The sequence below is a fragment of the Bubalus kerabau genome, chromosome 16, assembly GCF_029407905.1.
Source record: "Bubalus kerabau isolate K-KA32 ecotype Philippines breed swamp buffalo chromosome 16, PCC_UOA_SB_1v2, whole genome shotgun sequence".
Taxonomy (NCBI): domain Eukaryota; kingdom Metazoa; phylum Chordata; class Mammalia; order Artiodactyla; family Bovidae; genus Bubalus; species Bubalus kerabau.
The window spans coordinates 13,315,377-13,339,684 of NC_073639.1; the positions used below are offsets into that span (position 1 = coordinate 13,315,377).

The window sequence follows — 24,308 nt, forward strand, 5'->3', positions numbered from 1 at the left end:
GAAAATTGAAGAAACCAAGCATGAACAATTTAGTCACCAAGTCAGCACCAGTCACAAAGAGAACAAGTCACAAAAAATAAATGTTTTATGAGGAAACCACATAGAGATGGAATATCAATTCAGTCTCCATTTAGCATTGGCTTGATTTTTACTTACCACAAGGTCTTGGAATCCTGTGTGTTAATACAAGTGAAGAGACTAGATTTGGGGTGTTTTCCATCCAAGAAGTCTCTTGTACATTTGCATATTTTCAGCTACATCTATAGGACTCAAAGCCATTTATAAGTGAGAGAAAAGACCAGCATAAAATCATCTTGCAAGGACTGGTTTATTTTCTCTGGCTAGGGTGTTTACCAAGGGCCTTATCTTTTTTATGTACCAAAAGCACAACTGTCTTTCAACACAGGATGCATATGATTCTATCAATGATAAGTCTTGGTCCTGAAAGGTTCTGCAGACAATTACAACAGAGGACAAAGAATGGAGAAACTCTCTGGAGAATGGAGAGCATTTCCTCACTCTCTGGAAGGCAGCCACAGCTGATCGACATAAACCTTTCTGTGAAGCGGCATCCATCTGGTCTTTATAGGCAGGCACTAAACTCACTGCAGGCATGTCACCCATCTGGCTTTTATGAATGTATGATGTACTGGGTTCAGTTCAGATGATAACATCTGTCTCGAGAGATAAACCAAAGCCAATCTATCAAATTACATCCACATTATCTCTATGAGTTACATAATAAGATGACATGGCTGATGAAGGTAATTGGTAGCACTGTTTTTGTATTCCCCCACCCACCACCATCTATAGTTATTCCAAGGTCTACTCTTGGCCTTCTCACATGCTTCAGAAAACACATAACATTTAATGGCTGGTTGTACGTGTATGTGTCTGCATTATATGTTAGGTAAACCTTTATGACTTTTTCGCCTGTTCAATGATGGTTCAGCAGTTTCTAGCTTAAAACAAAAACCTTGCAATGAAAGGAAGTTACCTTTCCTAACTCTATGTTAATTTTCAGCAGTCTTTCTGGAAATATATAATGTTGAAGAACCTGTTTGGCATGTAATCATGAGGTTCCCTTCATCAACTTACATGCTCTATGCAGTGTCAAGAAATCTAAATCTTTTCAATTTATATGCCTGAACACTCACACAATTTATCAAAGAACAAGCTCATTTCCAGAGCAAGAAGCAATTAGTCATATTAAACATTCAAGACCTCAAATGAAACGGAACACCTTAGAAATTATAAAATAAACACATAAGGATGAATTATTATCACTCCAGTAGTTTAACTGCAGGTCATCAGAAATTTCATTGGGTGTAATAGTCATTGGGTGTAATTTCGTAACTAAAGCACAAAGGGTTTGTGCTTATAGAACTACTGCAGTGTTAAGTAAGATTAACCATTTGTGCAAGCACTGAATTGGATTCTTTTGTAACTCTCTTGAAGTGAAATGAAGTCGCTCAGTTGTGTCCAACTCTTTGCGACCCCATGGACAGAGGAGCCTGGAAGGCTCCAGTCCATGGGATTTTCCAGGCAAGAATACTGGAGTGGGTTGTCATTTCCTTCTCCAGGAGATCTTCCCAACTCAGGGATTGAACCCGGGTCTCCGGCTTTGTAGGCAGATGCTTTACCGTCTGAGCCACCAGGGAACTCTCTTGAGTCAGTGTCAAAACAGACTCTATTGGGCAGTCTAGGGTTTTCCACATGAAAACACACTGACCCAAAGATTCCAAAATGAAGCATTAGAAACAATAAGAATATGCTCAGAGATGAACAGCAGTCCCATAAACCAATAAGAACTGCTGTTGTTGTACTGACATAAGTGATATATTGCACTCCCTGGTTTTCCTCTCCAGAGTAGGGAGAAAATTGAGATATGCGTTACAAATTCTGCTGTTGACTTAAGGAGATGCATTCAAGTATTTTTCAATGCTGTCTGGCATCATTTATTTCTCTCTCCATGCTATGCTAGGCTATTATAGTCTGCTAGTTCTTTCAAAGGGTTTCTTCTAACTAAAATGATAAAGCAGAAGGACTTACTTCCTAAAGTCGTTCCTTTGATAATTATACATATTAGCAGGGTCAACTATAGCTAGGGCTTCCCAGGTGCCTCAGTGGTAAAGAACCTGTCTGCCAATGCAGGAGACACAAGGGACATGGGTTTGATCCCTGGGTCAGGAAGATCCCCTGGAGGAGGAAACGGCAACCCATTTGAGTATTCTTGCCTGGAGAATCCCACGAAGAGAGGAGCCTGGTGGTCTACAGTCCATGGAGTCACAAAGGGTCAGACATGACTGAGTACACACACATGCACTACACAACTATATCTAACGCACAGAGAATATACCATCCTTTATAGTCACTATCTGGGACATTCAGGGTCACTGGTTTCTTATCTATTTAGGGAAACTACCACTTTATCCCATCACCCTGCTGCTGCTGCTGCTAAGTCACTTCAGTCGTGTCCAACTCTGTGCAACCCCATAGACGGCAGCCCACCAGGCTCCCCCATCCCTAGGATTCTCCAGGCAAGAATATTGGAGTGGGTTGGCATATCCTTCTCCAAGAAAGTGAAGTCACTCAGTTGTGTCCGACTCTTTGCTGCTCTGTGGAGTATAGCCCACCAGGCTCCTCTGTCCATGGGATTTTCCAGGCAAGAATACTGGACTGGGTTGCCATTTCCTTCATCCCAGAGATCTTCCCAATCCAGGGATCGAACCCAGCTCTCCTGCATTGCAGGCAGATGCTTTAACCTCTGAGCTACCAGGGAAGCCAATCACCCTAGCACCCTTTAAAACCACTGGTGAGGTAGACAGAGAATCATCCCCAAAACACAGGAAATATTTCCAAACCACTCTAACAGTCATTAATTCACTTCCAGGAGGCAATGATATATGTCACACAAATTAAATACACACACAAGCACAAACTTACACATGTTTACATATACAAACCACAATTGTATTTTATAAAATTATCATTCTTACAAGTGAAATATTATCCAAATTGAGACCAGAGAATTAAAAAGAATAATGATATAGTCTATGGCTTTCAGAGGCAAAAAAGTGAGATAATTTTTCTGAAATTATCTCAGAAATTTCTCTGTGATTTTTGGAAAATGAAATAATATTTTAACAATGTCTAATTCTCTGTAAAATCACAATATTACAGGTAAGCATGATATAATTTTAAGACCTTAAAAACATGTCAAGAAGAGAAATTGGGCTTTAGTCATAAAGTGCAGTCAAATTAGCTGTGGAAAGAGCTTTAAACTTAGATTTAAAACATGTATTCTATCCTTGATTGGATTCTATCCTTGATTACTGGCAGTTCATGAGCTGACTTTGGTCAGGTCACTTTATCTTTCACATTTTTTATATAATGGGAATAATTACATAAAAATAATAATTAAAATACATGATGGGTGTGAAAAGTAAATGCATAAGGACAGGTCAACCATAATGGCAGACATATTATAGATATTTGGTAAATACTAATGCCTTTCCCCATTTATCTGGGGTTTAGCAACCTTTAGAATATAGGTCAGAGAAGGCAATGGCACCCCACTCCAGTACTCTTGCCTGGAAAATCCCATGGATGGAGGAGCCTGGTGGGATGCAGTCCATGGGGTCGCTAGGAGTCAGACATGACTGAGCAACTTCACTTTCACTTTTCACTTTCATGCATTGGAAAAGGCAATGGCAACCCACTCCAGTGTTCTTGCCTGGAGAATCCCAGGGACGGGAGAGCCTGGTGGGCTGCCGTCTATGGGGTCGCACAGAGTCGGACACGAGTGAAGCGACTTAGCAGCAGCAGCAGCAGCAGAATATAGGTACACACTTCAGGTTATAGCTTCTGGGAAGCCTTCTAAAAGTAATGGATAAAACAAAATCTAGATCTTAAAATTCAAAACAGAAGCTAACTTCAAAAATCCAAATGAGAGGTAAAATTGTCCTTGATTTACTACTACAAAAACAGTAATTTAATCACTGCACAGAAGGGAGGAAAGCAGCATTCACTTCAGGTTTGGAGGGTATCAACAAAGGTTCTCACCATTTTGCATGTAATAATCCAACAGAATAGAGAGATTCCTTTCTACTCCATGGTGGCAGCTCAGGGCAGATCTGAACTCCCCAGCAATAGAAAGCAGGTGTAGGACATTGTAGTCATTATTTTAGGATCCTGTCTTTCTTCCTTGTTGTCAGAGAGTCCAGTTCTGTTACGGCAACTCCTACCGTCCAACTCTGGCCTATGGAGCAGAGCCACAGTAGAGCTTCTCCATGATGCTGGTGCCTAGCAACCACACATTCCTTACCGCTTTGATAAATGTAGAGTCCTTTGGGACTTCCTTCACAACACAGACGTCGGGCAGGTTCTTCAGCCTTATCTAGTACAGTTACTTCCCTGAGTCTCTCCATCCCTTTCTCATTGTCTGGCCCACCCAGTTGGCTCTCGTTTTCCTCAAGCTCATCTGAGTGATTTCCAACTGTTTAGAGCATCAGCTCCCAGGATCCTTTATCCGTGAAGTTCCCCCATATGGATAAAGTATCTGTGAGGTAAATGTATTCACCTGAGTCTTCGGGCAGCACAACACAATCATCTTTTTTGAAAATTTGGCAGCAACTGAGAAAGAGAGGATTCTGTGCTTTCAGAAAATTCCCCCAATAGAGATGGCTCTTCACAAAATAGACAAGAACTCCCAAGGTGAAACAGTATTATAAAAAAAAAAAAAGCAATCTGAGTTCAAACAATAAAATTTCTAATCTAACATTGTCTCAAAGAGATAGGTGAAATGACATAGAAAATATAACTGGTTCATCCTTTTCTTTCCTGAGATTTTCTGATCTTTCTGATATTTTTCTGTTTCTTTCATTCAAAGGGACAAAAGAGGGAGTATGATCTGACAACAGCCTACAGATGGAATAGCTAATGTGTGTGACCACTTGGCCAGTACTAGTCTGTGGATGTCTTTCAAGGCACAGTTTGCAACTGGATCTGCCTCAGTAGAATATCAAAAGGAAGTGTGCAAAATGCGGTTATGTGAGGTGGAACATAAGCAATTCTTCCTGAGTTTTCCAAGCACAAAAAAGGAGGGGTCATTTTCACGGAGGCAAAGCTGCGGTGATGCTGCCCGAGACAGCCATCAACAACTGCGCTTACTTCTTCAGGGCTGTCCTGAGCATTTCTGGACTTCTCTTCTCATGATGCCAGCTGCCTCTACTGCCCCAAGGCCCAAACCACCAGCATGGCCCCCCTTTCCCATATGCTAGAATTAGAATGTGAATATGGTTGCTGAAAGAATAACGGGGGAAAAAAGTAGTTTTTCTAAAGGCCAACAATATCAAAATGAGTTTATCTGAACTCACTGAGTAGTAACTAGTTTCTCTGTGAGCAACTACATTTAGCAGTGATTAAATTACTAGAACTAATTTGACATCCAGGATACATATTTATTAACCTATATCCAAAGTAAATTAGATTTCATTTGCCTCTTAGTTCATAGAGATGTCCTTCCTTTCCCTTTTAACCTTGAGACAGATAAATATGACTGGGGCACAGACCTTCTGCATATTAATGAGAAATTCTGAAATGTTTGGTAAGAAAAATACATTTGTGCTAGGTACATATTTTTTTTTTTTTGCTTAATATTTTGAGAGATTCCATCTACATGCTTTTGAATCACTTACACTTAGATTATTTAAAAAAAAAAAAAGGTTTGGAAGCTGTATTTGTCATCCAAAAGCTTCAGAAGTATTCCTTTTCTCTTCAAGCTCTTTATTAAAACATACACGCAGAGGAAACTACGATTTGCCAAGTATAAACAAGCACAGACACCAAATGTTTCAAGTAGACTTGGAAACCTGACTCTGAATTTAGAGTAAAATTTTGTCCTTGGTTTATATTACAGATGTACCTACACCCACTCCTGCCCCATCCCTCTCACAGCTTCTATAACAAAATTGCTGCTTTTTATCATGGACCCTTTCCAGCAACTAAGACTACCCCAGAGATGGCTCCAATTTAGCTCTTAGGGTTGCTACACTCTTCTTCCACAAAATAGCAACCCCACCACCAATCATGCCTGGAAAAAGGGAGCAACACACGTAGGAACCTCTGCTGGTGAGAATATGCCAACTAATCATGGAACGGCACTCCCTACATGTACGCCTTTCTTTCCTCATTCTTATTTGTCACAGACTCTATATTTCCCTGACTCACTTCCTTTTTTTTTCTCTTATTATCTTACGTTTTCTTATCCTTTCTCCCCTGCCGCCCCCCGCCCCCCTTTTTTTAGCATACTGCTCTTCTTACCACTAGGTCTTAGGAGAGCTATTCGGTACATTTGTATTTGGGGTCCTAGATCTACAGAATGGTTTAGGATTGGTTGAACCAAACTATCACAGAATTGGTTAGAATAGTGTCACCTAGCCCTCAGCCACCAGACAAAGCATTCAGAGCTCTAGATTCAGCCCTCAAGGGTGAGTAAATAGTCTTTGTCTTTTCTTAAAGAAGCAACTGCCCCTGCAGCCGTCCACTCACTGTGTGTTCGAAAACAGTCCACCAAATCCTCAGAACAAATGCAGTCCAAATCTTGTCTGAAATTCCTCTGTCCGAGGCTGGTTATGAAATCTTAGAAAATTTTAACAAGAGCACATTGGAAGCATGTCAGTTCAAACCACCACTGGAATCCATGGGGACAACCACAGAAGCCTCTTAACTTTGTGACGAGAGTCAATGTCTGTGCCCTCCATTATATACAAGGTGGAGGTATTATTTTCAGAATGCAGGTTTGATCTCGTTGCTCACCTCTACCTTGTAAATGTCATCAAGCCTTTGAACTACCCTTGGAATGGAGACCAAGGCCAGCCCCATCTTGTCCTCTCACTCCCCATACCCGACAGCTGCCCTGTTCACTCCTCAGCTCTCAGTGCCCCTCCCACTGGAGGGTCTCTGCACTTGAGGTGCCCCTCTGAGTACAGCCCAGCTCTCCATCTCAGCCCCACTGAGGATCTTGCTCCTCTGCTCCTCACCCAGTTAACTCTTACTCATCCTACAACTCTCAACCCAGGCATTACTTCTGAAAATGCATTTCAGTTCCTCTGTTAAACACTCTCATTATACAATATCCCATTACTGTGGACTTCTCACCTCAGCTCTGGTTTTCCATCCTTGCAGTATGTTACTACCGCATCACCAGCATAGGGCCTAACACATAAGCCTCACTTAATATTTATTCAGTGAATGAATACATGAATTCATAGAGAGTTATTTATCACAACAGGCCCTCAAATATTGTATTTTGCCACTGGCTGTTATTATCTTTATACTGAACTCGATATGGGACTATTATAGACTTTGTGGTTTCATTTACATCTTAATGATGGTCTTTAAATAATAGACAACAATGTTTTCCCTCTGGCCTTGTTCACAGCACTGTTACAATGATGTCCAGAAATTTAATACTTTTTCTCTGTGAAAGTAAACATGAAGAGGTAGAAAAGACGAGCTATAGACTGGGAGGAATTATTTGAAAACAACATAATCTGACAAAGAACTAGTATCTAAAGAAGTCCCAAAACTCAACAGTAAAGAAACAAAAAATTCAATTAAAAAGTGGGCAAAATACATGAACAGACATTTCACTGAAGGTACACAGGTGGTAAATAAACACAAGAAAAGATATTTAATATCCATAGCCTCTAGGGAAATGTAAATTAATGCCACAGTGAAATATCTATATATACCTATAAGAAAGGCTAAAACAAAATAGTTGACAAAACCAATTGCTGGCAAGGATATGATGATATTGGAGAAATGGGATGACTCATATGTGGCTGGTAAGATGGTCTGGCCCCTTAGAACACAAATTGACAGTTTCTTTAAAAATCAAGATGCATTTACTATATAACGCAGTAATTGCATTACTGAACTTCTATCCCAGAGAAATGTAAACATATGTTAACAAAAACTTTTACATAAATGTTTATAGCAGCTTTATTTGTAATAGTCAAAACTAAAGACAGCCGAGATGCTTCTCAACAAATGAAGAGTTAAACAAACTACTGTAAATACATACAATGGAATACTACTCAGAAACAAAAAGGAACACATTCTTGCTACAGTACCATAAAGATGAATCTCCAGGGAATATTATGAATAGAATAAAAATTTCCAGTCCTCAAAGGTTTCATATTGTATCATTCAATGTATATAACAGTTTTGAAAGAACAAAATTTTAGAAATGGAGGATAGTTTAGTGGTTGCCAGGAGATAGGAAATGAGGTATGATGAAGAAGGAAGGTGGTGGAGATGATCGTAAAAGGACAAGAAGAGTCGATCTCTTAACCATGGATGGATACACACACCTGTACAGGTGATCAATTTATAGAACTTAATGCACACCTATGAGTAAAAAAAAAAAACTAAGGAAATCTAAGATTGGTGGCTTATTACAATATCAATACCCTGATTGTAATTTTATACTGTAGTTTTACAAATGCTACTATGGGGGAAACTGGGCAAAGTGTACAAGGGTCTCTCTGTATTATTTATAACTTATAACTGTATGTGAATCTACATTTAGAGTCGTATCCGACTCTTTGCAACCCCATGGACTATAGTCCACCAGGCTCCTTTGTCTATGGAATTCTCCAGGCAAGAATACTAGAGTGGGTTGCCATTTCCTCCTCCAGGGTATCTTCCTGAGCCAGGGATCGAACCTGCATCTCCCGCATTGGCAGGCGGATTCTTTACCACTGAGCCACCTGGGAAGCCCTAACTTTTAACTGCATGTGAATCTACATTCATTTCAAAAATTTCAATTAAAAATTATATCCAGAGACTTCATTACTTATTATTTTACTTTATTATTATTTTATTTCACTAACAGATGAAAACCTCTGGAGACCTAGAGGATCTAAGGCAGAATACATCCCTGGCTGTTATGGAGCATGTTTCTGGTGCACGAGTAGAGAGAGAACCAGGTTTCAGAAGCTGGTTCCATATCTAGTGGTTTGGACTTAAGGGTAGGTGGGCTACTGCTGCCCTACCACACTCTAGACCAGGTTTTATAGCCTTGTGACTTCAAATATAGGGGAAAGAAGTTCCAGGAATTGCGACGGGCAGGGCAAGACTTCCAATGTCAATCAGAAGTGAGAATACTAATGAAGGGTGAGTTCCCATGGACCTGTGTAGCAGAGGAAAGGGGAGAGGGCCAAGCAGAAGGTGCTAATTTATACATGACTTGATGTTAACGTAGATGTAAAATTCAGTAACTTATATCTTCATTTCAAGGCAAAGTCTCATCTCCTGCAGATGTGTATATTATTGTGCATGTGTGCATATGTGAATGTGTGTGTAAATTTAAAATTTACATAATAGTAATCTGTATCTGTTTTGGCTTTGCTAACTGTCTTAACATTTTTGTAAAGTGGTTGCAGCTGTTGACTTTACAGTTCAGAATTTCCTCCCCTCATTTAAAAGCAGGATGGTGGGGCTTAATTATACTGCAGGGATTTTTAATATGGTATCACCAAAACTATCATGAGATCTCATTAGGTTCATCACAAAACTTTAAATATCTGTGATAACATGTCGTATGGGCTAGATTTGAGAATAATGCTCAAGAAAACTCTGAGATTTTACCAGATAGTAAATTAGCAATGAAATAGCCCTATTTAATTACTGGGGAAAATGACGGATATTTTCTTTTCAGAGGTAGTTACACAAAGTAAAATTTGATGGTGTGGTCCGAAGAGGCAAATATATGAATAAATAAATAATATGCAGAAAAGCTGAAATAAAGATTGAAGCCACCCAACAAAATGCAGAGAAAACACACTAATTATAATTTGCAAGCTATCACTAAGATACCTCACTGAAGTGTGCACTCAAAGCTGCACCTTTTTTTTCACAGAGCATCTACAGCCCTGTGGGCACAGACTGTCAAAATGAGGTTACAGAAGTTGGCAGAGGGCACACAATGATTATGATGTCACATCCATAAATATTAAAGAATAATAATGAAACACAAAAACATTAGGATGATTTACACAGAACCAGGACAGGATTCGATTTCTCAAGAGTCACCTAAGAGCCAGATGGGAAAAATGCCCAGCCCTAGAGGAAAAGACTATCATGAAAAGAAGGTACTGTTACTATCCTGAGCGAAGCTTTGCAAGTCACACCATACCTTCATGGCAGGAGAATCAGGTCAGTTCAGGAAGGAGGCCTGTGAAGAACCTGAGCGAGCTGTAGTCTCAGTCGGAAATGGATTTAATAACTGTTGATTGTAACCCTGGTGGACGCTTCAAGCTCTCTTTGTAATGAACCCAGTACACATCCAGTGGTACATCCTGTCCCAAGAAGCCAGGGGCTCATTATTTAACCTACAGCACATGTTGCATTAAAAACCTGCTTTTGTTTTCACCACAGAACCTCTGCCAATTTCCTTTAATTGACCTGGATTATAGTGCTGATCCTAGAAGAAGAATCTAAGCAGCCAGAGGCCCACGTTTCTCTCCAAAGATTATCCTCAATTTACAGATAGAAAGCTGGTCCAGCTAGATTTTTCAAGCGCCCGGTTATCCAGTTAGACGCCTGGCTTTGTCACATCTTAGACTTTTTTATGGCTCTGATTAAATTTCCCTGGCTTGAAGCTGACAATTTTAGAATGATTCTTTCCTTTGTTTTCCATCCTCTGTCTTTCACAACCGTAACTTCATCTGTTGCTTCATTTTTCTCCTGTGAATCTAACCTGATGTAGATTTATCTGCAAAAGGGATAAAGTTTAATAAAATTTCTTTCTGTTTTGCTGGGGTATGATCACTCAGTGACAAACCGGCATGGTGTTCTGTGTTGTGCGTGATGTTTCTTTCTGAGAAATCATGTGTGTACACAGCACTGCACAAATACAAGCTCAAAGATGTGGGCATACAGACATTAGAACACACACACACACACGCACGTGTACACACACTCAAGAATACACATATTTAGAGTTTCTTAATGATAAAATAAAAAAAAATCTGAAAGTGCTTTTGCTCTTTGATTGTCCCCCTAATTTAGACATTGATACTTTGGGTCCTGGGGCTTGTGATAAATAATAATAAAGTCCCTCTGCAGAACCTTTCTGGGATCATGGTTCTATGATTTTACCCTCAACCGAGGAAACTCTAATTTCTTTCCCCAGACCCAACAGCAGTCTTAAGATCTGTGACTGTCGGTCTCAGGATCTCAGAATTCCAGATTCTAATGCCCTCAGGAGCACCCAGGGCTTTATCCTAAAATAAGCTATTGTTCTTATTTATACATTAACATTAAAACTTCTTGGGTTTTTGTCATCGATGTTTCTTAAATATTCATAAGATGCAAATGGCCAATATCATATTCTTTCTTTAGAGCAGGTATTCATGGGGCAAGGATTTAGGAAAGGATGCAAAAAAAGGGAGACTGGAAGGACCAGAGATAAATAGAGACAACTTTGCCAAGAACCAACCCCATGCTTCTTGAGAGTTGAGATACATTTACATTTGGCTTTTAATTTCTCCATCAATTTGGAACATGTTTTGTGAAAATGAGATAATATATGTGAAAGTACCTAGCCGAATTCTTGGGACATGGCAGACAACCAATAAATAAAAGTTTTTACTGCTATACTAAGCATCTTCTTGTCATAAAATTTACCCAGTTGGTATGGAAAAGTTACAAGTTGGTTGAGCCAGTTAGAATAAAACACACACTGAGAACACACAATGTTACCATAAAAATTCTAAACCTCACCTTCATCTAAGAATATCAACGTCATTGAAATCAACTCTGAAAAACTTAAGAATTCCTACTTCCCATCTGTAACTCTCCCTACACTGTCATTCCAAAAGAAACCAGGCAGATTTCCAAGTCATTCCATTTTTATTTGTTCCACATGATCTGCCAGATGAGACTAATAATTGTTTAATCAATCCCATATATAATAATCTCTTAGGAAATGCATACAAATTTATAGGGAATCTTAAAGTAGCAATTGTGCTTGTTTAGAAGTAAAACTCTATTTTGGAAAATATGTCATGTTTGGTGTCTGTGAACACCACTCACTGGCTATTGACAAGAGTAGTGACAACTCCGTGTCTTCAGTGTCCACTGGGAGAGCGGCAATAACCGCCCATCTTTGAGGGGTTCTGTGCACCGACTGTTTTAGATGCTGTTATGCAACACGTGGGCCTTCCCTGATGGCTCAGATGGTAAAGAATCTGCCTGCAATGCAGGAGACCAGGGTTCAATCCATGGGTCAAGAAGACCCCCTGGAAAAGCAAACGGCTACCTAGTCCAATATTCTTGCCTGGAGGATTCCGTAGAGAGAGGAGCCTGGTGGGCTACAGTCCACAGGGTCACAAAGAGTCGTACACAACTGAGCCACTAACACTTTCACTTTTCATGCAATAAGCAAGTAGCAAATAAAATAAAAACCCAAAACAACCCAAAACTCTACTCCCAACCCATATCAATTCACATGCTCTAACACTCTGTTTAGAAGTTAAAGCATAGAGTAATGCTATAATAAGTTATTTAGCAATACCATTGGGAGGTCTCAAATACTTTATTCATTATTACACTTTTATATTTCTTACATTCTTATTTCTCATATTCCCTATGCTACATTAAAATTTTTTGTTAAATTTTTATTTAATTCTAGTATGGTTTAAGATCATTCTTAGGTCTGTCTCTAGATATAGTAATACATATAAATTCAGTAACTGTTTCAGTTCAGTTCAGCCTCTCAGTCCTGTCTGACTCTTTGCGACCCATGGCCTGCAGCACTCCAGGCTTCCCTGTGCATTACCAATTCCTGGAGCTTATTCAAACTCATGTTCATTGAGTCAGTGATGCCATCCAACCATCTCATCCTCTGTTGTACCCTTCTCCTCCTGCCCTCAATCTTTCCCAGCATCAGGGTCTTTTCAAATGAGTCAATTCTTCACATTAGGTGGCCAAAGTATTGAAGTTTCAGCTTCAGCATCAGTCCTTCCAATGAATATTCAGGACTGATTTCCTTTAGGATGGACTGGTTGGATCTCCTTCCAGACCAAGGGACTCTCAAGAGTCTTATCCAATACCACAGTTCAAAAGCATCAATTCTTCACCGCTCAGATTTCTTTATAGTCCAACTCTCCCATCCATACATGACTACTGGTAAAACCATAGCTTTGACTAGACAAACCTTTGTCAGTAAAGTAATGTCTCTGCTTTTTAATATGCTGTCTAGGTTGGTCATAGCTTTTCTTCCAAGGAGCAAGCATCTTTTAATTACATGGCTGCAGTCACCATCTGCAGTGATTTTGGAGCCCAAAAAAATAAAGTCTGACACTGTTTCCACTGTTTCCCCATCTATTTCCCATGAAGTGGTGGGACCGGATGCCATGATCTTCGTTTTCTGAATGTTGAGTTTTAAGCCAACTTTTTCACCCTCCTCTTTCACTTTCATCAAGAGGCTCTTTAGTTCTTCACTTTCTGCCATAAGGGTGGTGACATCTGCATATCTGAGGTTATTGATATTTCTCCCAGCAATGTTGATTCCAGTTTGTGCTTCATCCAGTCTAGCATTTCTCATGATGTACTCTGCATACAAGTTAAATAAGCAGGGTGACAATATAGAGGCTTGATGTACATCTTTCCTGATTTGGAGCCAGTCTGTTGTTTCATATCTAGTTCTGTTGCTTCCTGACCCGCACACAGATTTCTCAGGAGGCAGGTCAGGTGGTGTGGTATTCCCATCTCTTTCAGAATTTTCCAGTTTGTTGTGATCCACACAGTCAAAGGCTTTGGCATAGTCAATAAAGCAGAAATATATGTTTTCTGGAACTCTCTTGCTTTTTTGATGATCCAACAGTTGTTGGCAATTTGATCTCTGGTTCCTCTGCCTTTTCTAAATCCAGCTTGGACATCTGGAAGTTCATGGTTCACACTGAGCATCACTTTGCTAGCATGTGAGATGAGTGCAATTGTGCGGTAGTTTGAGCATTCTTTGGCATTGCCTTTCTTTGGGATTGCAATGAAAACTGACCTTTTCCAGTCCTGTGGCCACTGCTGAGTTTTCCAAATTTGCTGGCATATTGAGTGCAGCACTTTCACAGCATCATCTTTTAGGATTTGAAATAGCTCAACTGGAATTCCATCACCTCCACTAGCTTTGTTCATAGTGATGCTTCCTAAGGCCCCCTTGACTTCCCATTCCAGGATATCTGGCTCTAGGTGAGTGATCACACCATCGTGATTATTTGGGTCATGAAGATCTTTTTTGCATAGTTCTTCTGTGTATTCTTGCCACCTCTTCTTAATGTCTTCTGCTTCTGTTAGCATGTGTAACCCCAGTATCTGTTTACAAAACAGTAAATATATCTAAAATATATTTGAAAAACTACACCACCAATTCATCCTTTTGTTACTCTTTCAAAATGTCTTGATGGAGTCATCTTTCTTTTTCCATTGATTCATTCCTTTTTCAGCCAAGCAAATCTTAAGCGACCCATTATCTAGAGATTATGGGAGAACTAACGATGGTAATCATGATGGAAAGAAAAATAAAAGTGACATTCCTAAAGCTTAAAAATATGCAAACAAAATCTGCAAGAATTACTTCATTTCCTATGTGCCATTTTTGTATGCAACTAATTTTACACACATAATATAAAACATCAGATTAAACATTTATTTTTTTAATTAAGTAAATTGAGACCTCAATATCATACATTACTTATTTAAGGAAACTACTTCCGTGCCTAACAAAAAAATAAAAACAGGGTGGAATGAAACAGGCAGGGATATGGGACCCTTGACTGCAGAGCCATAATGCTTGCACCTGAACACACCTCTCTTCTAGCAACAAAATACAAAGAAACTGTATGGAACTAAAAATAACTGCGTGCATGTGCAGTTGGGGAAAATTAGAAACAAAAGATACCAAGAGTCCAAAAACCCAACAGCCACTTCTGAAGAACTTGGAGCAAAAACATAGTGTCAGGAGCAAAAGCAAGCTACTGAACATGCTCCTCTCACTCATCACCTCCACGGGGGTGGGCAAAACACCTAAGGCCCCTCCAGCCTGACCCTGGACACACCCCTACCCTCGCCCTGTTCAAGGAAACAGCTCACCGCACCCCATGGGGAGTGAGCAAGCAAGGGAACCTGTTGTTTGTTCTAGCTTCTCCCTGCTGCAGCAGGGGTCCCAATAAAGCCTTGCCTGAATTTCTAAAAAAAAAAAAAAAAAAAATCAGCTCTCAATCCAGACACCTAACTTTATGCATTTCAGGAGACCACATAACTCCTGAGTATCCCCTGGAACATTTAGGTCATAGGGTCAATTTCTGCCTTGTTCACAGTGATTTAAAATCATTAGCAGCTAATGATTATTTGTGTTGAACAAGAGTCCAATCGTGCTACAAGCTGTCATAGCTGGCACCAATTAACAGCCTTGGTAGCAGCAGCAAGTTTGAAAATTGAATAATCCTACCAAGTGTCTTGTATGTAGGAAGCTGCCTGTTCCATCGCTACCTGTTTGGAGAGGAGAACACTGATGTCTGCAAGATTGACCACAAGGCAGTTTTAATACATCGCCAGTCATTTTTACAAAACAGGGACACATTTAAAAGAACATGAGAGGAAGAAGAGAAAGTTTGTTGCTCCTAATATTCAAAAGTATGATTCAAGGCAATACTATCTAAGAAGATTTGAAGGCTCGGTTTAATCAAAAGCAGATTAAGCATGTCGCTGGAAGCACAGCTCCAATATCCAGTTATTAATAGGTAGTGCCAGCAATAATAACAATGTACCTTGATGTTTACAATAGGGGCATGCCCTATAGGTGAATCAATAAGTAAAGATGGAAAGCCCCTGTATAAGTTAGAAGTGTAACATTTCTTCTGAATAATAAATAATTGATTCCTATGACTCTACAGAGAAAATAATTCACTTGAAGAATTTTCTCTCTTATTTCAATTTATAACTCTTCTTGACATTTTGTTCCAATATTCAAAATCATGTCAGACCAAATGAACTATTATAGGAAAAAATGTATTAATTTTACCAGTTGATATAAGCAAAACATATTGCCTTTGATTTTTATGAATAGCTAATTGTGTTTTTCATAAATACATTATGAACTCTTTTTTTCCCCAGGGATAGGAAGGGACTTCTGAAAACATAAGATACAACTATAAGAATGCCAATCTTTTTGTTTATGTCTGTTCAACCAAAACACTTGAAACGTTCTAAAGCTGATTTTTCTTTTTATGCCTAACAAATTCTGTCACCGGCACAATGTTGACAATACTCACAACTGACCCACTCTTTATATTACAAGTCTGCAACCTTAGCCAGGGCATTAACGCAAAGTCTGTGGTTCATGTAAGATTTGAGGCATTTCTGTGGAAGCAGATTGCATTTAGCTATAGTATGTATCTTTTCTTGCCCTTGCAATTGCACTGATCTAACTGAACAGGAAAGGGGAGAGTACAAATAGCTACATCATTTTAGATCTTTTCTTGTCCCAGTCTTAGGAAGGTGGAAATGGTACTTCAGCTGTACTCTCAAGGTGAGAAGTGCTTATGAAACTATCACAGTGAGCTTTTGCGGGGAGGGAGAGGAATTGTTCCTTTTAAGAGGTCTTCCTCTACCTGGCCGCTGTGCTCTGCCTCTACCCGAGTCCCACCTGAGGGTGCTGACACCTTGGCTCTGGGGCTGTGTGCAGAAGTTCTGCAACCCAAGACAGCAGTAGCGGGCCGGTGTTTAGAGACTCTGTGTCTGCACTGGGAGCTGTAGCAGGAACAGAGCTGCCCCACCTCACATGCAAGAACCCCGCCTCCGCCCCTCCCTGCTGGAAAGAGCCCTATAAAGCAGCCCCAGTGACGGATTTTAGCGGGAAATAATGTCCTCTAGGGCACAAGCTCGAAACCCTCCATTCTCCGATCCAAGACTAAAGCTTTCCTTTGCTTCTGAATAATAAGGACAGAAAGAAGTTCAGTTCAGTTAAGTCGCTCAGTCGTGTCTGACTCTGCGACCCCATGAATCGCGCCAGGCCTCCCTGTCCATCACCAACTCCGGGAGTTCACTCAGACTCACGTCCATCGAGTCAGTGATGCCATCCAGCCATCTCATCCTCTGTCGTCCCTTTCTCCTCCTGCCCCCAATCCCTCCCAGCATCAGAGTCTTTTCCAATGAGTCAACTCTTCGCATGAGGTGGCCAAATTGCTCGAGTTTCAGCTTTAGCATCATTCCTTCCAAAGAAATCCCAGGGCTGATCTCCTTCAGAATGGACTGGTTGGATCTCCTTGCAGTCCAAGGGACTCTCAAGAGTCTTGTCCAACACCACAGTTCAAAAGCATCAATTCTTCGGCACTCAGCCTTCTTCACAGTCCAACTCTCACATCCATACATGACCACAGGAAAAACCATAGCCTTGACTAGACGAACCTTTGTTGGCAAAGTAATGTGTCTGCTTTTGAATATGCTATCTAGAAAGAAGTACTAAACGCCAATCTTTTTCAGAAATGTTACCATTTTACGCTGGTATAAAATATCCCCTTCAATTCTCTAGAGCATAAAAAAGTACTGAGAAAATTATACATTTTACCACTTCCACAGAGAAATCCTTGGTAGTCAAGCCAAGCTACTGCTACCTGGAGAAAGTCACTCAGAACTCTGAGTATCAAAGCTAGAGGGCTTGAAACAACAGAGTAAATCATGTGACTAAAGGATGAGATGGATTCAGGAAAGTGTGGTTCACAGGGTCCCACAGAAAATCAACACTGCTCTCAAGTTGAGTGCCCACACACATTTTCCTGAGTCTACTTAAAAATTAACAAAACAACACAGCCCACTAAGCATGAGATAACCATACATGATCGGGTTACTCTGAATTAACATAGCTTCCTTGATGATGAGTTTTTGCCCATCAAGGACATTGGAGCTTTTGTTTGTGATTTGTTCCATAATAATATAATTCACTTTCTCATTTATTTATCATCATTGCTTAGTATCCTCTGGAGACAGTATTTAACTAGGAGCTGCTTTAACATAGTAAAGCCATCTGTCTTCTCTTGTAAACCCTGAGAAATTAAGGATATGACCCTAAGGCTGAACTACATTACTCCTCAAAGCAGGCTTGGCAAATTACCATGGTCTTTGATCAAAGTGAAAAAATTCTTTGGCATGTCCAACCAAGGCAAACATCCCTCTAAGTTTTTTAAAAAGGCCTAAAATTCTTAAATTGCATATGAAAATCATAAATTCATATATTTTATATACTTTAGGATTTCTGAATTACACACAGTTTTCATAATTCATAGTTCAGTGTTCTACACACTGATTCCCAATCTTTAAAATTCCTGTTTTAAAATTATTTTCTAATTATAAATTAGAAAATAATTATATATTTTCTAAATATAAATTATAACTAATTATTTTCCACATTATAAATTTGCAATTTATCTTTCTCCTGACTGGTTTTCACAATATATTTTATCAAGCTTTTTTTAAAAACCTTGTTTCCTTTTTATAACTTTTATGGTGGTACTGTTTTTGCTATTCCCATTTTATTGATTTCTTCCCTTGTCTATTGTTTCTTTGAATTTACTTTGGTGCTCATTATCAAGCTGTTTGAGTTGAATATTTAGCTCCTTTGCTTTTGTTTCTTTGCTGTCATTGCTGTTTGCTTTTTGATAAATAGATCTACTGTCAGAAATAACTTTTGAGAATGATCTAATTCCAACCCACAAATTTTGATATGTGCTTTTTTCACAGCTAAATTAATAATTCTCCAAATGATTTTCTTCTTGCATCAAGAGCTAACATAACATAACATATAAAGTATGTTTATCATTTAAAATACACTAAACATTTTAGCTATCTTTTTGTTATAAATTTTAAACTTTGTCCTTAGGATTAACTTTCAGGAATGCATTAAAGCTTAATTTTTGGATCAGCACTCAGTTGATATTTGTGAATGAGTCATGTGTGCTCAGAAACAAAGTATTCTCTTTTGGGGAGGTGAAAATTATATCTATATGTGTAAATTCACATAGAATATGATACTATTATTGCAATCTGCTATGCTATTTTTTCCAATTCTGGATCAGTTAACTACCCAAATATAATTATTATTGTAACCATATCTTTATTTTTCACTTTCTTGCTTTTTGTATTTTGAGGCTATATTAACAGATGTATACATCTTAATTATTATATCTTCTGCATATAACATTCCTTTTATTTCCTTTTACATTTTAATCTTGAAATTATATTTGCCATTTCTAAAACTGCTACCCAACTTTCTTTTTATTCATATTCACTTTTTTATGCACCCTATTGTTTTAATTTTTTTTTCTTTTTAGGCAATGCATTGCTAGATTTTGGTATATTTTGATAAATTAATCTTAATCTTTGTTTTTGAATGGTGAATTGTGATTTTAACCCATGTGTATTTACTGTAATTACTAATAAATTAGGTTTTATTTATACCATTATTTTTTTATTTCACAATAATTTTACTTCATTTATTTTTCTATTTATTACTTTCCAATGGGTAAATCAAATTTTCTTCTGCTGTGTTAATAGTTATATATCCTATCCTATTTTTATTCTTCTGAAGGGCACTCATTATATAAAACTCATTAAGTTTTTTCTCCTCAGTTTTGCTGATGTTTATAAATAAATGTCTTAGCCACAAACAAGAGAAAAACTTCTACAACCTCAGACCTGCTTCTGACCTATTCCCAATAACATACTCATTTCCCTACAAAGGAGAAAAGGAAAGATATAAACATCTGAATGCAGAGTTCCAAAGAATAGCAAGAAGAGATAAGAAAGCCTTCTTCAGTGATCAATGCAAAGAAATAGAGGAAAACAACAGAATGGGAAAGACTAGGGATCTCTTCAAGAAAATCAGAGATACCAAAGGAACATTTCATGCAAAGATGAGCTCGATAAAGGACAGAAATGGTATGGACCTAACAGAAGCAGAAGATATTAAGAAGAGATGGCAAGAATACACAGAAGAACTGTACAAAAAAGATCTTCACGACCCAGATAATCACGATGGTGTGATCACTGACCTAGAGCCAGACATCCTGGAATGTGAAGTCAAGTGGGCCTTAGAAAGCATCACTATGAACAAAGCTAGTGGAGGTGATGGAATTCCAGTTGAACTACTCCAAATCCTGAAAGATGATGCTGTGAAGGTGCTGCACTCAATATGCCAGAAAATTTGGAAAACTCAGCAGTGGCCATAAGACTGGAAAAGGTCAGTTTTCATTCTAATCCTAAAGAAAGGCAATGCCAAAGAATGCTCAAACTACCGCACAATTGCACTCATCTCACACGCTAGTAAGTAATGCTCAAAATTCTCCAAGCCAGGCTTCAGCAATATGTGAACCGTGAACTTCCTGATGTTCAAGCTGGTTTTAGAAAAGGCAGAGGAACCAGAGATCAAATTGCCAACATCCACTGGATCATCAACAAAGCAAGAGAGTTCCAGAAAAACATCTATTTCTGCTTTATTGACTATGCCAAAGCCTTTGACTGTGTGGATCACAATAAACTGTGGAAAATTCTGAAAGAGATGGGAATACCAGACCACCTGATCTGCCTCTTGAGAAATTTGTATGCAGGTCAGGAAGCAACAGTTAGAACTGGACATGGAACAACAGACTGGTTCCAAATAGGAAAAGGAGTATGTCAAGGCTATATATTGTCACCCTGTTTATTTAACTTATATGCAGAGTACATCATGAGAAATGCTGGACTGGAAGAAACACAAGCTGGAATCAAGATCACCGGGAGAAATATCAATAACCTCAGATATGCAGATGACACCACCCTTATGGCAGAAAGGGAAGAGGAACTCAAAAGCCTCTTGATGAAAGTGAAAGTGGAGAGTGAAAAAGTAGGCTTAGAGCTCAACATTCAGAAAACGAAGATCATGGCATCCGGTCCCACCACTTCATGGGAAATAGATGGGGAAACAGTGGAAACAGTGTCAGACTTTATTTTTCTGGGCTCCAAAACCACAACAGATGGTGACTGCAGCCATGAAATTAAAAGACGCTTACTCCTTGGAAGGAAAGTTATGACCAACCTAGATAGCATCTTCAAAAGCAGACACATTACTTTGTCAACAAAGATTCATCTAGTCAAGGCTATGGTTTTTCCTGTGGTCATGTATGGATGTGACAGTTGAACTGTGAAGAAAGCTGAGTACTGAAGAACTGATGCTTTTGAACTGCGGTGTTGGAAAAGACTCTTGAGAGTCCCTTGGACTGCAAGGAGATCCAACCAGTCCATTCTAAAGGAGATCAGTCTTGGTTGTTCACTGGAAGGACTGATCCTGAAACCGAAACTCCAATACTTTGGCTACCTCATGCGAAGAGTTGACTCATTTGAAAAGACCCTGATGCTGGGAGGGATTGTGGGCAGGAGGAGAAGGGGACAACAGAGGATGAGATGGCTTGATGGCATCACCAACTCGATAGACATGAGTTTGGATGGGCTCTGGGAGTTGGTGATGGACAGGGAGGCCTGGCGTGCTGCAGTCCATGGGGTCACAAAGAGTGGGCCATGACTAAGCGACTGAACTGAACTAAGCCTTTAAGTATCTCTAGGAGGTGAATCACCTCCTAAAACAACCTAAAACAATACATGTCTGAGGATATGTTAATTTCAGCTTAATAGTTAAATAATAGTTGATTTGGTTGTAGAAGTTTGATATTCCAAATGCCTCTCCTTCAAGATGTTGCTCCTGTTTCCAATAATGCTGTTGAGAAGCTTGATGTCAATGTGATTCTTATGACTTTGTAGATGATCTGCTGGAGAAGGAAATGGCAACCCACTCCAGTATTCTTGCCTAGAGAATCCCGTGGCCAGAGGAGCCTTGTGGGTTGCTGTCCATAGGGTCACAGAGAGTTGGACACGACTGAAGCGACTTAGCATGCATGCATGTGTTGGAAAAGGAAATGGCACCCAACTCCAGTACTCTTGCCTGGAGAATCCCAGGAACAGAGGATCCTGGTGGGCTGCAGTCCATGGGGTCATGAAGAGTCGGACACGACTGAGTGATTTCACTTTCACTTTTCACTTTCATGCATTGGAGAAGGAAATGCCAACCCACTCCAGTGTTCTTGCCTGGAGAATCCCAGGGACGTGGGAGCCTTGTGGGCTGCCGTCTATGGGGTCGCACAGACTTAGACACGACTTAGCAGCAGCAGCAGCAGCAGCAGCAGCAGGTGATCTGCTGTGTTTCTCTGGAAATATTGTTTGTTTCATGGTATAAAAGTTTACTATAATATGTAGAGATTTTTTTTCCCACATCTTTTCTGCTTAGCACTCTAAGTGCCTTTTCTATCCAACATTTTATGACTTGCTTTATTTCTAAGAAAATAAGGGTCATTATTTTTCAATTAGTCTCCCTTTTATTTATTCTTCTTTCATTTGATATATGTTGAAAATTTTATCTTCCTCATTTGTTAGCTTTTCTCTTATTCTACTATCTCTTCTTTCTTTATCAATACTTTAAGTATCTCGGAGAAGGCAATGGCAAGCCACTCCAGTACTCTTGCCTAGAAAATCCCATGGATGGAGGAGCCTGGTAGGCTGCAGTCCATGGCATCGCTACGAATCGGACACGACTGAGTGACACTGTATTAATTAATCTGTATACAGTCTATTAATCATCTTTTGTTTTATATTAACAAATATTTTATATCTAATATCTCCATTTGTTTATTTTACACCATTCTTTTTTCTGTATTTACTATTCTTCCTTACCCCTCTCACAATATTAAGTTTACATTCTATATTTTTATTTTATATATTCCATTATTTTTACTTCTTGTTACAGGTTTTCTGTGTGTTGCCTGTTTTTAACTAACACTTGTTCTCCACTTTAGCCTTATTATTTTTTCCCATGCATTTATCTTTTATTTTCTTGAGACCAGCACATAAATTGGCTAATATAAAAGCCAATACTTAAACAAACACCTGAAAAAACTAACTCCATCTATTTCCTCTGAAAACACAACAACATGATGAATCCTCCAAACCAGTAGGCTACTCTCATGCCCATGAACCGTTACTCTCAGCACTGAGGACAATGACTCCGATTAGTTTGATTTGTGCCCAACCTACTTATGTTAGTTGCTGTCATTACTGATCACAACCTAGTTAAATAATATGTAAGTTAATGAAATGCAAATGACAACAGAAAAAAGAAAAACTTACTCCTATGAAAATAAGATTGGGGAATACAGATCAATAATTTGGAGTTTTACTCAAAAATACTTCACACAAAGTAAACATAGGGAATATAACTATTTTTAATAAGGGGGATTATCACAAAAATCCAGGAGTCGCTTTCAGAATGCTTCTCAGATGTCTTACAATTTTAATTCCAATTTAAAGAATCAAAATTTGAAATGACAGATATTCATAGTCATGTGGTTTATGTTAGAAAGACAATAGAACTTCAGTTTAGAAACCTATACTGAAAGGAAAAGCCCTCACCTTGTATTATTCGATGCGGATTCATTTTGATATTTGGCAAAACTAATACAATTATGTAAAGTTTAAAAATAAAATAAAATTTTAAAAAATAAATAAGTAAATAAATGTACCTGTGCATATTTTTAATTAATAGTACATTTGAGGTACACCAGTCAACTTCTATGATTCTTCTCTTCAAATTTTTGAAACTATCTGCGTGGCAGCTGCAGCTTTTCTTACGGTTGCACAGTCACAGGCCGTTGGCTGGTGCGGCAAACAGGAAATGTGCCTCTGCCACCAGCCCGTGAAGCCCACACCGCACCCAGCCAGGCCCAAGCGCCGCCATGGCCTTGATGTTGCATCTGCCCGACTTGCGTGCTGGCTCTCCTGTCCCACAGTTAGAACACGGCAGGACAGTGCCTTGCCCAAGGCAACATGAAGAACAGCAAAGGGCACAGCCAGAAAATTCTCTCTCCCCCTTAAGAGCCCTGACGGTCTCTCCCACCAGACTCACATTTTTCACCTTCATGCCAAGACCCGACTATCTTCTGCCTCCCCACAGGTTTACTGAAGAATTTAGCTTAGTCTCTGATGCTACCTACCAGTTCCATAAATCTCCTTGTATCTTTTCTGGAATTTGGGGATTCATTTGGGAGAGGATCCAATAAACTGTGCTGGTTCACCCTCTTGTCTATCCATATAAATTTTTTTCTAGTTTTATTTTTTTCTTTTTAAGGACATTCCTCAAAAAATTTTGATACCCATAGCTATTT

General features: G+C 39.1%; 1 long non-coding RNA gene across 1 annotated transcript; it reads right to left on the minus strand.

The window, feature by feature from the left end:
• Window positions 1-311: 311 nt before the first annotated feature.
• LOC129629617 (uncharacterized) lies at window positions 312-4,479 on the minus strand. The gene is made up of 2 exons (XR_008703293.1): window positions 4,066-4,479; window positions 312-674 (listed from the first exon to the last, which is right to left on the minus strand). It is a non-coding gene; the product is annotated as an uncharacterized LOC129629617 (long non-coding RNA).
• Window positions 4,480-24,308: the final 19,829 nt, after the last annotated feature.